Source organism: Alosa alosa, chromosome 6 (genome assembly GCF_017589495.1).
Source record: "Alosa alosa isolate M-15738 ecotype Scorff River chromosome 6, AALO_Geno_1.1, whole genome shotgun sequence".
NCBI classification, from domain to species: Eukaryota; Metazoa; Chordata; class Actinopteri; order Clupeiformes; family Clupeidae; genus Alosa; species Alosa alosa.
Genome location: NC_063194.1, coordinates 28,740,627 through 28,754,264, shown reverse-complemented (window position 1 = coordinate 28,754,264; position 13,638 = coordinate 28,740,627).

The window sequence follows — 13,638 nt, the reverse complement described above, 5'->3', positions numbered from 1 at the left end:
ATGCCCATTGCCAGCCACCACATGATTATTTAGACATACAGTACAGTACAGGCCAAATGTTTGTAGATGTAGAATGTAGATTCTCACTGAAGGCATCAAAACTATGAATGAATGCAAGTTATTTGGCCCACAGATGAATATTTGTCAAGTTATGGCTTGCTGAATATGGTATTAAATAATAAAAGAAATTAGCAACTTTGAAGAAACTATAATATAAGACATGTTTTCAGTTATTTCACACTTTTGTTAAGTACATAATTTCACATGTGCTCATTAATAGTTTTGATGAATCTACAATGTAAATAGTCATGAAAATAAAGGAAACGCGTTGAATGAGAAGATGTGTCCAAACTTTTGGCATGTACTGTATCAGGGTCCATATTTTTTAATCTCTAGTCTCTAGACTTTCTTTTCCATTGTGAGATAGGAATAAGGGTCTGCAGTGACATGACTGCAGATGAGATAACATCAACATGTCAGCTATATATTAGCCTAACTGATCTGCCCTTTGAAGAAGAAAAAGAATTTGGTGGCACCCTAGACTCATGTTATGGCACTGACCTTTGTGGGAGCTGAACTGGAGTGCATCACTTCAATAACAGACAAAAGACCCTGAACAAACTAATCAATATCTCGGACAATGACCGTAATCCACTCCACAGCACTATCATAAAGCAGAAGAGCTTGACCAGTTGGAGACTACACTCTCTGCCATGCACAACTGACAGACTGAGGAAGTCATTTGTCCCCAGGGCCATCCAACTCTTCAATGCTTCACTTAAAGGAAGAGGAGAGTTAGACTGAAGAGGAGAGTTAGACTTCTCTGCAGTCTATCTGCCTCCACTCCTCCCTCTACACTTACACTTCCATGACCTCTGACTGTACTGACTGTCCACTAGCCCACTGTGTTACTGCTTACACTGTCTATACTGTTTACTGGCTATATTGCCATAACCCATATGTACAACCCCTACCTCCATCTCCCAGTCTGGACTGTGGTCTATCATCACATCATACTTGACCAATGGCTGATACCCTATTACTGCAAAGCTATCCTTGCACTGCTGCTATAATTCTTATATTACTATGTTTATATTTTTCTCCATTTTGTCCATATAATGATACTATAACTGTTTTATACTATGCTTACATTTTTCTATTATATTGTCCATATTTAATACTGGTCTCTAATATTGTCCATATTTATTGCTGGTCGCTAGACTTTAACCCTGCACTGTTGGACATGCTTATACAGTACAGTACATTCATGTGGATCCTTGTTTTAGGATCTTTAGTGTATTCTTAATTTTAGTCATGTGGATTTGTTTTTTATCATCCTGTTTATGTTGTTGTGTGTGGTGTCATAAGCTACTGGGACCTTGAATTTCCCCTTGGGGATCAATAAAGTATCTATTTATCTATCTATATCTATCTATCTACATGGTAAGGAAGACTGTAGGGCACTACATCTCATTATACTGGGATTTGTTCTTTTCCATTGCAAGGGCACTTCATCGTGCCCCAGTGCTATCTGAGAGGGCACTTCATATGTTTTTATTCCCATCAGAAAGGCACCTATTCCAAATAATACCCTTTGGATCACTGTTAGAGGGCACTCCCTAAAGGCCCCCTTTTCTAACGGAAGGGTGATGATTACACTACTGTAGAAGGGCACTCGCTAAGACATGTTCTTGCTTGAAGAGCCACTCTAGTGGGCACTAAAACATTTCTTCTAGTGTAAAGGCCAGCCAATAGGACACTTTGAGGGCACTTTAACGCATTATGATTCCCTCTGTATTAATTGGCACTCCTGGAAGGGATGAGTAAAAAGGAACAGAAAATCATCTTTTGCCCATTTTGTCCTAGTTTCACAATGACAACAATGAGGAAAAATCCAATCTTGGAGGGAAACAATTTATTCTGAGAGAAATGGCACCCATCGAAAATGTGATAATACACACACACGCACACACACTGTTCACTGAGTAGTGTAGTATGTCAACAAAGATAGGCTAGACAGTTTTGCAAATCAACAATGACATATCTCCTCTCTTTTAACACACTAACACACACACACATGACCAGTACAGATACAACAACAAAAAAACACATACACATGCGCGCAAATTTCATCAATTTATTTGTCTTACTAAAACATAAATGTATCCAGTTCACACACACAGTCACACAAACACACCTACACACTCATCTGTCTTCCTGGGTCTATTCTGAGCCAAACCCACTTGCCCTCGGTGCTGCTATAGATGGAAGGCCAACTCCCAGCATGCAGTGGGGCAGGGTGTCATTAACCATCCTACCTCCGGCCCCACCGCAGTCCCGTCCCCAGCTCAGGAACTGATCAGACACACTAACACACACATACACACAGACATACACACACACACACCTTAGTCTCCTTTGCCCATACTCTCTCGTGCATCCCCCAACACCACACACACACACACACACACAATGGAGTCCTTGCCTGGGTGGTGTCTCAAAGGTGGGCCTGTCTGTCTGGCCTTCTACTCTTTTACTTATGAATATCCCCTGTCACAGTACACACACACACACACACACACACACACACACACACACACACATACCTGCACACACAAACTGTCTGTTTCTTCCTGTGCATTTCTCCAGTCATACACACACACACACTCCACCATTTCCTATGGGTCTCCATCTGTGCATCTATCCTGTCACACACACACACACACACACATGCACACACACACGTCGCTCTCCTGAGGGCCTAGTCTCTGCATCCGTCCTGTCAGAGCTGTGGATTGATTGATTGCAAGTTGGTGTTGTTGTCTCTAATTAGTTCCTGTGTGCCTCTCGCTCATCAACGCATCCCCCAACACCAACCAGCCCCTCTCCACACACACACACACACACACACACACACACACACACACAGGCACACTAACATTCACATGCATGCACTCACACATAGACTCACTTGCGCGCACACACACACACACACACAGTCACACACAAACAAATGGCGACTCTTCAACCTGCCACCCCATCTCCACACACATTCTCTCTCTCTCTCACACACACACACACCGGCAGCCCACTCTCTGGCTCAGGATGGATGCCAGTGCTGGGAGTGATTCATAAAATAGTCCACTGCTGGCCCGGCTGTAATGAATCTCCTGTCACAACCTCAGAGGTCACCGTGCTGATTGAGTCACTCCTCTGGCACTAACTAATGTGTGAGTGTGTGTGTGTGCTACCATGGCACAATGTGTGTGTGTGTGTGTGTCTGCCGGTCCATGGGTTGATCCCATGACATAATGTTTGTGTGTGTGTGTGATTGTATGTGAGAAAGTTTATATGTGTGCATCATTGCACTGATTGAGTCTGCCCGTCAGCATGAGGAAGCAAGCCTGTAGAACTTGCATCGAGAGCAGCTGATGGATTGGCGGGCCGATTGCGAGGTCTGGTTCAAAGGTCCGTTTAGCTTTTGCTTTGTTGTGTTGTGATCGGCGCGGCGCGGATCCGTAAAGGAGCTGAAAAGCATTAAGCAAACATCCATCTGAGCCTGTCTGCAGCAGACAGCCTCTTATTTCTCAGGGTGTCACACTCACTCAAGTCGCTTACGCAGCCACACATCACACTCGGCACAGCAGGTGGGGGAGAGACTGTGTGTGTGCATCTGTGTGTGTGTGTGTGTGCATCTGTGTGTGTGTCTGTTTGTAGGTGTGTGTGTGTTTGTAGGTGTATTGTTGTGTGCACATGTCTCTGTGAGAGAGAGTGTGTGTGTGTGTGAGAGAGAAAGACGGAGTGTGTGTTCCTGTGTGTAGGTGTGCTTGGATTTGTTTGTGCGTGTGTCTCTGTGAGAGAAAGAGTGTGTGTGTGTGTGTGTGTGTTTATTAAAGACCTCCTGGCCCAGAGTAGATTTATGCAGTCACTTTAGATTCAGCTCTCATCCCTCTGGTTCACTCTATGAGGGGTGTGAGGGGTGGGTGCTGGCTGGTGTGTGTGTGTGAGGGGTGTGTGCTGGTGTGTGTGAGGGGTGGGTGCTGGTGTGTGTGAGGGGGAGGGGTGGGTGCTGGTGTGTGTGGGAGGGGGTGGGTGCTGGTGTGTGTGTGAGGGGTGGGGGCTGGTGTGTGTGTGTGTGAGGGGGAGCGATGGGTGCTTGTGTGTGTGTGTGTGAGGGGTGTGTGGGAGGGGTGGGTGCTGGTGTGTGTGTGTGTGAGGGGGAGCGATGGGTGCTTGTGTGTGTGTGTGTGGGAGGGGTGGGTGCTGGTGTGAGTGTTGGATGGGTTGCCTGGCCTGGCACAGATTCGGCTCTGAGTAGAGATTGGTCAGTCTGGTGCTGGTCCACAGTCTGACGGCAGTTCGGTTAACTAACAGACTGTGGTAGTCTCGCAAAGGCATTGATATTACACAGCAACATATTATCCCCTCCCATGCTTCTTCACTCCCCTCTCTCCTCCTCTCCCACTACTTTTACTTTACTTTTCTGTTTTTTCTTATTTTCTCTTGTTTTATTGCTCATGTCTTTTCACCTCTCCTCTGTCCCTTCAAGGTGGAGTTCATCCTTTCAAAATTTTTATCTGATGCTCTGTTTATTTATGTTTGTTTATTTCATTTTAATGTTGTGTGTCTATCCCAGATGACTCATATTCCCTGCCTCCCTGATCAACCAAAGGCAGTGTGTGTGTGTGTGTGTGTGTGTGTGTGTGTGTGTGTGTGTGTGTGTGTAAAAGGCACGCTGCTCGTGTTTTTGTCTGAGTGATAGTGACATTGAAAGCTCTGCAGGGGTTTATTGATCGGCTTGGGCTGTCATTGATATTGATGAGACGGTAGGTGGTACAAATTGCCTTTTATATTACATAATAAAATATCATCTACATCAGCTATCATGTTATTGTTAGCTGACCTTAATGCAATCAGTCATCATGATGAGAGTTTATTGGGAGGAGTTTTACTGTAATCCTTCAGTCTTTAAGCATGTCTAATACAGTACAGGGCTGAGAACACAGAATCAGTGTTGTCTACAGTGTAGGTGTTTTGCTGCAACTGGCCCTCAGCAGCATGCCAGGAGATATTTGAGTGTTTGTCTCGTGTGTGTGTGTGTGTGTGTGTGTGTGTGTGTGTGTTCTGTGTGTGTGTGTGTGTGTGAAAGCGTTGATTTGTATTTTGTTTGTGTGTGTGAAAGCGCTGATTTGTAATCACAAACACATGGCGGGTCAAAAGGGCTGTCTGTGTTTGCTGTGTTGCGGATCTAAATTTCAGGATGGAGTTGGAGCGCTGGGCTGGTCCGTGTTGTTGAATCTAAGCTCTCGAGCTGTTTGCCTGGCGCATTGTATTCGGACCCCCACACCCATTTTCACTGACATTTCACAACTTTTCCACTTTGTAAGAACCCTCAAGGAAAATCCCATGACCCTTCACAACCAACAGAACTGTGTATGTTACCTCACTGGTTGTGCCTAATTAATGAATTTAAAAAAAAATTCAATCATCGGCCTGCAGAGATTTGAATGATGAAAGATGATCATGCGGTTAGTGATGGCAGCATTGTGTGTAAGGAGCTGGGCTAGCATGCACTAGACATGATCATGCGGTTAGTGATGGCAGCGTTGTGTGTAAGGAGCTGGGCTAGCATGCACTAGACATGATCATGCGGTTAGTGATGGCAGCGTGGTGTAAGGAGCTGGGCTAGCATGCACTAGACATGATCATGCGGTTAGTGATGGCAGCGTTGTGTGTAAGGAGCTGGGCTAGCATGAGCTAGCAGGGAAAGTTGGGTTAGATTTCCAGCTGCCACCGTTGTGCCCTTAAACCAATGATGTCTATCCTGATGGATCCTCTTTGTGTTGATAGCTGATTCCTTTCACATTTGTGTTGTTTTTCCTGCTCCTTAAGATCCTAACAGAGTCTCTCTCTCTCTTTCTCTCTCTTGCCCCCTCTCTTTCTTTCTCTCTCTTGCCCCCTCTCTCTCTTTCTCTCTTGCCCCCTCTCTCTCTTTCTCTCTCTTGCCCCTCTCTCTCTTGCCCCCTCTCTCTCTTTCTCTCTCTTGCCCCCTCTCTCTCCTTCTCTCCTTCTCCTTTTCCCATCGGTGGTCCCATCAGTGCTAATTGTGCATGCTCAGTCTCTCTGGCTTGTTCTGTGTGATGGAGGCTCCTGAGCCGTGGTCTGTCTTCAGCAGAAGCATCCTCTTCATCAGCAGCAACTCAGTGAGGGCGAGATGAGGGGCAAAGTCTGTGTGTGATATGGAGGGGCTGTTACCCATGACCCTGTTATGCAGTCATCCCAGACCAGCCAACACACACACACACACACACACACACCTTTTAGAATCAGTAGTACAGTACAGCTGCTGACCAAAGGGCACTGGGGAAATTACTACCTGTGTCATGTATGTGCTGTTCCCCTTGCCCTTGGATGTGTGTGTGTGCGTGTGAACTTGTGCGTTTCAGTACTAGTTGTACATATGGTATGTGTGTGTGTGTGTGTGTGTGTGTGTGAGAGAGAGAGAGAGAGAGAGTGTGTAATGTAAAGAGGTGTGCAAAATGGACTGAGTTTGTGGAGCATGACTGAAACTAAGTGCATTTGGGCCAGTCTTTCATCAGCCTGCAGCCACAGCAGAGGAGAGGAAGGGAGCAAGAGGAGGAGAGAAGAAGAGAGGAAGGGAGGAGAGGAGCAGGAGTAGAGCAGGAGGAGAAATGAGAGGAGAAGAGGAGGAGAGGAACAAGAGGAGCAGATGAGAGATGGGGAACAAGAGGAGGCGAACAAAAAGAGAGGACCAGAGGAGAGAAGGGAGAGGAGAAGAGGAAGAGAGACTAGGAGAGGAGGGTAACAATAAGAGAGGAGAAGAGGGTAACAAGAGGAGAGAGGGGATGATAGGAGGGAAGGAGGGGAGGGAAGGAGAGGAGGGATGAGGGAAGGAGAGGAGGGAAGGAGAAGGGAGAGGAGGAAAGGAGAGGAGGGAAGGAGAGGAGAGGAGGGAAGGAGAGGAGAGGAGGGGATGAGAGGAGAGGAGGGGAATAAGAGGAAGTGAGACTAGGAGAGGAGGGTAACAAGAAGAGAGGAGAAGAGGGATGGGGGGAAGGAGGAGAGAGGGGATGAGAGGAGGGAAGGAGAGGAGAGGAGGGAAGGAGAGGAGGGGATGAGAGGAGAGGAGGGAAGGATAGGAGCAAATAATGAATATTATATCAAAGAAAATTAAAATTCATAGAGGCTCCTCAGTAATTGCTTTTTAATGTTTAATGAAAAAATAAATCCGAACAACTATTACATAATAATTACCTGAAACTGTGGCAAATATTTAATTTATTTAACACTTCCAATCATGTATTTATGAGCATAAACACTCACACACACACACACGTCCTAAGTTGCAGGGAAAATCCATTAATTTAAACTTGCTCTTGGTTACTGGTTTGTATTCCTGGTGAGTATTGAAGCCCCTTCTCTCCGCTCTGCTGGTTGTGCAGCCATCATCCAGTCATGCGGTTGTTGACTTGTGCCAAGCAAACACTACAAGTGAGAATGAGCTGAATTGCACTGCCACTCACTTCCCATCCATATTCTCCACCCTCCTCCTCTTTTCTTACTTTCTCTTCCTCCTCTTTTTTTTTGATTATCACTCTGTACCTGATGGTCCTCTATCTCTCTCTCTCTCTCTCTCTCTTTTTTGTCACCTGCTCTTGTCATTGTGCTGTTTTCCTCAAGATCAGTGACTGGATCATGTGTCACCCCGGACGTGATGTTTCTCCTCCACCCACCACACACACACACACACACACACACATGTAATTAAAGTCCACAGGACAGAGTGCCCGTAACACAGTCTAGTGGCAGAGCCATCCAATCCCATCAGGCAACTGTCCCTCACCATAGTGTGGAGAAGCTTGGTCCCTTATGCCAGTTCTAAAGGTTGTGTTGGACAGCAGCCTCTCATGCATAAAGTACTGAATATCCGGTATAGATGTTTCTGACTCCTTTTGAATAATTGTGAATAACAGATCATCCCAAAAACATCTATGGATTAAAACATGGAGTGTATGTCTGTACTTATGGGTGTGTGTCTGTACGTATGGGTGTGTGTCTGTACGTATGGGTATACATGAGTGTGTGTCTGTACGTATGAGTGTGCATGAGTGTGTGTCTGTATGTATGCATGTGCATGAGTGTGTGTCTGTACCTATGCATGTGCATGAGTATGTATCTGTACATATGGGTGTGTGTCTGTACGTATGGGTGTGTGTCTGTACGTATGAGTGTGTGTCTGTACGTATGGGTGAGCATCTGTGTGTGTGTGTGAGTCTGTGCTAGAGGCACCACTAGAGTTTAATATCCTGGGTAATGAGCAGCGGTTGCTGGTCTGCTAGAGAGGAGGCGAGAGAGTGAGCCAGTGAGAGTGTTTCCTCTCTAAGCTGTCGGGTCCATTCTGCAGTCGTCCTCCTGAAAGAGCTCAGGACAAATTGCACGTGTCACTCACCACTCTCTCTACACTCAGGTAGAGAGGGGATGAGTCTATTACACACGCCCTGCTTCACACACACACACACACACACACACACACACAGAGTTTCATGGAATTTCTCAATTTCTCCCACATGCTCTGTCTCTCTCAACCCCCTCTCTTTTACCTACAAACACACAATTTGTCCCTGTTGTTCATTGCCTTTGCACTTTAGGGAAAAAACAGATAAATGAAATGAACAGCAAAAACGGCTGTGTCGCGACTGGCTTGGGCACCTGCACCGTACGTCGGCGACCCGGGTTCGATTCCCGCCCTGTGGTCCTTTCCGGATCCCTCCCGACTCTCTCTCCCACTCGCTTCCTGTCCACTGTCCTGTCTCATTAAAGGCATAAAAAGCCCCCCAAAAAATGGGTTACACCAGAGAGGGTTAAAGCGGAGCGAGAGGCGCAAACGTTCGACAACTTCCGCGATCGATTATTGCAAGGGGGAGGGGGGGAAATCCCCCTTTATGCAGACCAGAGTAAGCCCTCGCTGCACTAATGTCAATGGAGACTTGTGGAATTTTACCAATAAATTGGTCATTATGTCTTTCTGGATTTGTTGAGGGTTATTTGGAAAATTGTGTCATAATCTGTAAGTGTTTGTGATCATTTCAAGCCTAATAGTGTATTTTTTTAGTGTTCGGATTTGTAATAAAATAACTTAATATCAGACCATGCTGCTGCCAGTTACTGTCTGGTTGTTAGCATGCTAGCTAGCTAAATTTTTTTGAAATGACAACTAGCTGAATAACATAACTGACATTAGTTAAAGTGAACTTGCAACAGTATATTAAGTTTATGCGAAGTCCTTCAACTACTAGTCACTTGGCAATACAGCGCATAGCTGTATTGCCATAGCTACTCCCATTCACTTGTATAGCGTTTTAAGCTAGCGTTAGCTAGCTCGGTTCACAGATTAATTAAATTATTCATTCCATGTCCTAAAAAACGATTCATTGGTATCATACATGATTATAGACAATAATACTGTGAACACAATTATTTGTATCTGCTCTTATTGCTTGTTAAGAGAGAAAGTTTATTTAGTGACGTAAGATGACACTCCCACTTATGCAGACGGGAACTGTCCCATTTTGCTCCCATAGTAACGAATTACGTTGCTCTATCTTGCTAGTAATCAAGGATCTTTGGTTACACTTTACTTGACAGTATCAACATAAGAGTGTCATGAACTGTCATAAACAAGTCATAAACGTTTATGACATAACGAGTTAGGGTTAGGATTGGGATTAAGGTTAGGGTTCATGTGTCATGACAGTGTCATGTCACTCTTATGTCGATACTGTCAAGTAAAGTGTAACAAAAAAATATTTATATTTAGTGTCCATCTCCACTGATGGTGTTAGGCCCCACTGTGTTACCCAGTGTAAGCACCCCGTCATGCACACTAACTCAACAACAACTGTAAACAAACACCACTGTGTGACCCAGTGTTAGCACCCCGTCATGCACACTAACTCTACAACAACTGTAAACAAACACCGCTGTGAGATGACCCACAGTCTGTCTATGACAGACCATCAAGGTTCCTGTGTCCCTGCGGCAGTGTTCCTGCTTTGTTGTGTGTGAGTGTGTGTCGGACGGTGTGTGTTAGTGAATGCCGGAGTGTCGTCGTAAAGGTGTTTTATTGCTGTTGGTGTCAGTAAGTGGCTGTAAATGCCAGTGAGATGGATGAGGCTCTCCTATTGATGATCCTCCCGCAGGGCGCTAAAGCCTTAGCGTCTTAGCGGCTCTTGGAGAATCCCTGGCCAGTCGTAACACTCTCCACATCCCATCTGAGGGATCTGTTTGGATATCACCGCGGTCACCTATGTTTAATGACCTTCAGATTGGACAGCATAAGGGTGTGATCCGACAGGACGTGCTTTGCCGCTTCTAAAACACAAGATGCACTATGTTTTCATAAAAATGCAGGTGCTTTTCTGCTTCGAGTTGAACTTTTTTCAGTTCAATGCGCTCAGGGCACAACAAATGTTGGCCATAAGCAGCGCGCAAAAACGCTTACTGACGATACGAAAGAACGTAAATTAGGCGCACCTCACTGCAAAAACTGCATGCTGTCTGATTGCCACCTGAGGCAGCATGCTTAGCCACACCAACTACAATGTTTAACACCACTCTTGTGCACCGCCTGTGTAGTATGAAGTACTTACAAAATCACTTAGAAATTATTTTCTGAATTGCTATGTGGACATAGGTTCCACAAGAATTTTGTAATGAATGTAATCAAATTGGTAATGAAATGAATATGACAGATTTTTTCTGCGTAATCATGTAACGTCAACACCTCCCTGGTTATTGGTGAGTATAGTCGTCACCAGGTCGCTTCAAGGACACCTGGAGTCCACACCTTACAGGCTGCGCATGTATTACCGTCTTTATGCTGCTGCACTGTCACTGGCTCTGAAAAGGCGACGCTGTTATCGGTGATGAAGAGGCTACGCTGCAGGCGGTGGCACGGCACTGTCGTTACCATGTGTGCGGCCTCTCGTCGCAGTAAAAGCTGGTGTGATCTAGTGGGCGCTTCCGACAGTAAAGATCCCATAGGGATCTAAAGGTGCGCGACTGCTGTGATTTAAAGAGGCTCGGGAGGTTTAAGAGGCAGAAGATTTAAGAGCCCACATCAGGAGAATGATGACCGCACCATCAGCCATGAACACACACACACACACACACACACTCTGTCATTCTCTCCTTGCATCACTCCCTCCCAAAAGTTACAAATGTATTTCAGTATTTATCTTTATACATATATGTACTATGCATGTGTGTAGTGTGTGTGTGTGTGTGTGTGTCTTTTAATCTTTTGGTAGAGGAACTGTTAGTCAATTTAATATATGAATGTAAAGACTAGGCTGTGCTAAAAAGCATTTGCTGCGTTGTTTCTGCTATGTTACTGCATAACTCTATTGATTCCTCTGAGTGAGTGTGTACTTACACCTTGTTATGCGACTTGCACTGACCTGATTAGGACACTGCTTCTGCATGCCAATATGATCCTAATTAGCAACAGAGGCACATCGCCCTGATAGGACGGCCCATTATCATTAGGGATGGAGATGGTGCATGTGTGTGTGTGCGCGTGTGTGGACCTGAGCTCTTTGTTCCTATAAAGGACACAGATTGCTGGCAGGCTGACTGATTGGTACAGTAGCCTGACTGGCTTATAATGGACCCGAGATGATTTCCTTTGGGACAGTTGTCTGTGTGTGTGTGTGTGTGTGTGTGTGTGTGTGTGAATGTCCTTATGACCGGTGTGAGTGTGTGTACTGTACAGTATGTGTGGTCTTTGGGACAGTTTAAGTAGGTGTCCTTACATGCAGACATTGTAGGAAATTTTTGTTTGTACTCAGGACTACTGTGTGTGTGTGTGTGTGTGTGTGTGTGTGTGTGTGTGTGTGTTTGTGTGTGTGTGTGTGTGCGTGCGTGTGTGTCCCTCTCTCAGCCTCCTTATCAAACCTGTCTCATGCTCTGCTGAGCAGAAAGACTCAAACACACACTCGAGGATCTTGGGCCGCTTTGACAAATCACACTGTTACACTCTCACCATTTCCATCATGTGTCAAAAGGTGCACAAATAGTATTAATACACACATCCACACCCATCCATAAACACACACACACACACACACACACAAAAACACACACACACCGCACACACACACACACACACACACACACACACACACACACACACACACACACAAAACATTATTTACAGGAGACTAGGGAGAGATACTCCAGGGATTAGTCAAAAGAACAAACACGACAATCTGCTTTGACACATCTGATGTATTTATGTAGTAATGAACACAATCAACAGATGCTTGTGTGTCTATTTATGTATTTATATATTTATATGTTTGTTTATTTATTTCCTAAATAAGTCCATAACGGAGAATATGTTGATATCCTGGCCGTATGGTGGCTGAGCCATGGGCCTTCTTAATTAGTTGGCTGTTTGTTTCCAGGCGATGGTTGTCTTGGCAGCCGGTCTAAGTGTGCTGTCCCGCGCTCACTCTCCGCTCCGCTCTCGCTCTCTGGCGGCCGGGGTCCTCTGTGTCCTGCTGCTGTTAATTTGCTGCGGCGTTATTAGCCAGGGCCCACCGCTGAGGCCGTCACCTTGCAAGGACGAGGCAAGCGGCCACCTCACCTCGGCTCGGCTCGCATTTGCGTCCGGCGCCGCTACAGGGTTTCGTTGCAGTGGGGCAACCTCCACAGGTTTCAGATGGGGCCTGGCACCCAACACACACACACACACACACACACACACATTGCAATAGTTCAATAGTTGTTCACAGACACCACTCACATACACCACATAGCCTATCTTACAGCTTTACCAAAGATATCAAATAGGTGCTGTAAACACCACATACATGTATCTTATAGCTTGATATAACAATATTAACTTTATACTTTATGTACTTTATGTCCCAGATGCAATTGTTACATAAAGCAAAGGCCTAGTCTCAATGATGGGCCAGTCTAACTAGGGCTTACTTTAATTGGCAAAATCTATTTCAATGTGAACTTTGCACATCCATTTCCAATGTGGTTGTGAATAGATATTGCATCTGATTGATATGCAATGATATATCACTTCCCTAGAGGGTCTCTCTGAGCCGGAAACATCTACCTCCTGACAGTCATCCCCTACTTGTCTTGACTTATCACTGGTCACATCACCTGAGTAACATGAGCCTGAGAAGTGTGTGTGTGTGTGTGTGTGTGTGTGTGTGTGTGTGTGTGTATGAGTGACTGAGTGTGTGAGATGATAAGGACATTCCCTCGCTCCCCCTTCGCTGTCACTCAAGCCTGTGGACACACTGGCGGATCTTAATAATTAACCGTGAGATCTCCATGGTGCCATGACGAAGACAGACCTCTTCTCCCTTTTCTCTTCCTGACAAAGGTGTCACAAGGAAACCTATCCTCTCCCTCTGTGTGTGTGTGTGTGTGGACACACAGCTCTTTCAGAGAGGGACCTGTCCTCTTGATGAGCCCACTCAACTCAAACTGTCATAAAGAGCAGCTTTGCAGGGTCTCTGTGTGTTTAAGTGTCTGTCTACCTTTGTGTGTGTGTGTGTGTGTGTGTGTGTGTGTGTGTGTGTGTGTGTG